Source organism: Tauraco erythrolophus, chromosome 6 (assembly GCF_009769465.1).
Source record: "Tauraco erythrolophus isolate bTauEry1 chromosome 6, bTauEry1.pri, whole genome shotgun sequence".
Lineage (NCBI taxonomy): Eukaryota > Metazoa > Chordata > Aves > Musophagiformes > Musophagidae > Tauraco > Tauraco erythrolophus.
In genome coordinates this window covers 43,975,393-43,978,293 of record NC_141470.1, presented here as the reverse complement: position 1 = coordinate 43,978,293, position 2,901 = coordinate 43,975,393, and positions in this window count along the sequence as shown.

Sequence of the window (2,901 nt, the reverse complement as noted above, 5' to 3'; positions counted from 1 at the left end):
AATAAAACTAAATAATATCATTACTCTTGGGACTTGTTACTCCTGGTGTTTTATCTTTACGTGGAAAAGTAATGTGTCTGACTGCTACCGCAAATGCTAGGTGTGAAAAACACATCATGCTTCAAGGGAACAAGCACGTTGTCCACCAGAAAACCTGATTTGCCAACAAAGTGTAGCAAACACCCTCCTGAGGAAGATGTGACTTATCAATGCTTGTGCAATAAAAGCATTTACAACTCTGAACATCACTCTGCAAGTGGGGCTATAGACTCAGCTTTCTAAGACACATCTCTAACTTTCTAAGGCGGCTTTTTCTGATGCAGATCTGCCTAACTCATAATCTCAACTCTCAAAAGAAGAACAGAGCTGTAATGACCAACTTCAGCTACAGCCAAAAGATATCCCTCTCAGCCCTTGACTTGTCACAGAGGCAGCATTACGCTTGATTAAAAGGCTCGTTGTTCAGAGTCTACAAATACTTGATTCTGGCACAGAACCGTGCGCATGCATGTACATGTAAAGAAGAAAAAGGGGGAAAAATCCAAGAAAAACTGAAGGATTTTGGCACATAATGGCTTTTACAGGGCAAAAACGTGTGAAGAGTACAATACAGCAATAACATTTCCTGTCTTAGCCAAATTTCATAACAATGACATTTTGCAGTTGAACTAATCTTGCATCCCTTGCTGATTGTTATAGCTGCTCTTAGCTTACCATGCCCGACTGATTTTTCAGATAAGTATTAAGGGATTAATAAGATTCAGAATGGTATCTTATTAATTATAACCACACTTTAATGTGAAATGTGTCCCTAAATCAAATAAAGTCCTTTAACAATCCGTTTCTCACCGCATATGAATTTACCTGATGTAGAGTATTGCAGGGCTCTCAACAGAGCTGTCACGGAATAACTTGAGGGGACTAGACCTGTGCTTAGTGCGCTGGGGGGGCAGATACTGCTGGATTCAAGGAGAACAAACGTGGGGTACATGAGTCGCTCCTACGTGTCTCGGGGCCTGGAGTTTGCCGCTGGAGCAGCCGCAGCGACACGGACTGCTTGTAGTCCCGGCAGGATTCGCGGCGGGAAGGGGAAGAAAATAACCAGCGTGCATTTTCCCTTTTTTGGGGATGAAACGTGCCGGGTTCCAGCTTTTAGAGGGCAGCTGAAGCGCACGTAACTCCCGTGCCGTGACCTGTCGCTGCGCCGCAGCGCAACTCCGCGCCCGCTGCGCGCCGGCGGCTGCGTGCGCGGGGCTCCGCCGGTGCGTGGGCGGCCTCCCGCGGGGCACGTCCCCCCACGGACAGGCACCCCACACCTCCGCCGCATCCTGCGGGGATCCCGGGCGGCAGCTGAGCCCGCGCCGCCGGCGGCTGGTGCTGGGGGCGGGGGCGGGGTGTGCGGGTACGGCGGGGCTGCGCGGGACGCGGTGCCACGGCGCGCGTGGGACAGGATGGACGCTCCCGTCGCACGGGCGGCTGCGGGGTGGCAAAATCGGAGCGGGGCGTGATCCCGGTAACTTCAGTGACACCGAGTTAGGCACGGACGCCTTGTCCCGCAGGTCCCAGCCCGGCTCGGCCGCAGGCGGCGTCTCTCTCTCCACGACGTTTCTTTGCTTCGGTTTTGGTTTCTGTGGAGGCTTTGTTTGTTTGTTTGTTTGTTTGTTTAGCAAACTCTGGGCACGTCGCGTGTTGTGAGCGGAGCTGAGGAGTTATTTACGCTTTGCTCTTCATGACGCGTTCTTAATCGAATGCGAGCTGTTCAGTGGGGGACAGGCTGAAGGGCGACAGCGGGATCGTGTTTCGTGGCCGGCCGGTGCAGGGACAGCGTTACCGAGAAACAGTTAGTCTGGGGAAAGGCGCGTTTTCGTTTGGGAGGAACGAAGTTTGACTCAAGTCATCTCGGCGCGGCACGAAGCCGCCGACAGTCCGGGAGGTGTTTCCCGACAGCAGAGTCAGGCAACCTGGCGGGCCCTTCGTGGTAAAGAACTAAGAGAAGAGCTGTTTTATAATATAAACCTTTTAAAAAACAATGCATTCCTCGCCCAGAAAAGCTGTACCTGCCGCCTAATGCAATACTTCCGTCTGGTGCTGAAACTGCCACCGCGGGAGGCGGATGGGAGAGGCGGCAGAACTCCGCGAGGGGAGCATTTGCAAACTTCTCTTGGACGAGTCCAAGAGCCCCGGAGTCCCGGCAGCGGGGCGAGGCAGGGTGCCGGTACCCCCCGGCCCGGCTGCGGGACGGCTGACCGGGGCGGGGGGGGTAGGGGGCGATCGAAGCGCCGCCGACATGCGAGGGGAGAATTCCTCAATGGCGCTGGCCACGCCCACTCCCAGGAGAGGCGGGGCTTGCGGGGCCGTAACCACGCCCTCCGAGCGCACGTGTGGAAGCCCCCGCCGCTTGTTCCCCGCGGGGTGGCCACGCCCCGCGACAGCCTATTGGCTGCCTGGCCTGCCGTGGGCGGGGAGTGGGCGCGGCGCGCGGCGCGGTGCCGCGCCGTGCCGTGCCGTGCTGTGCCGGGCGGGCTCCACCCACGTGCGGCGGCGCGGCGCGAGCGGGCGGCGGGGCGAGCACACATCCCGCACGTAGCCGGCGTATTAATCAGCGCGGGGCCATCTGCCGCCGCGGCCCATAAATCGGGCGGGGGCTGCCGGGCGCGGTTCCCACACGGCCCTGGGAGGTCCCGCACGTTGCTCGGGCGGCGGCAGCACCGCCGGCCCCGCAGCGCCGGGCCGCGGAGCGCAGCGCAGCCCGCCGCGGCCAAACTTTCGCCTCGCCTCGCCTGGCCCCGCGCCGCGGCGGAGCCCCTGCCCGGCTCGGCCTGGAGCCGGCGGCGGCCCGGCGGGCATCGCCTCCCGACGCGGGCGCCGACAGGGCAGCGGCGCGCCCGTCCCCGCAGCGCC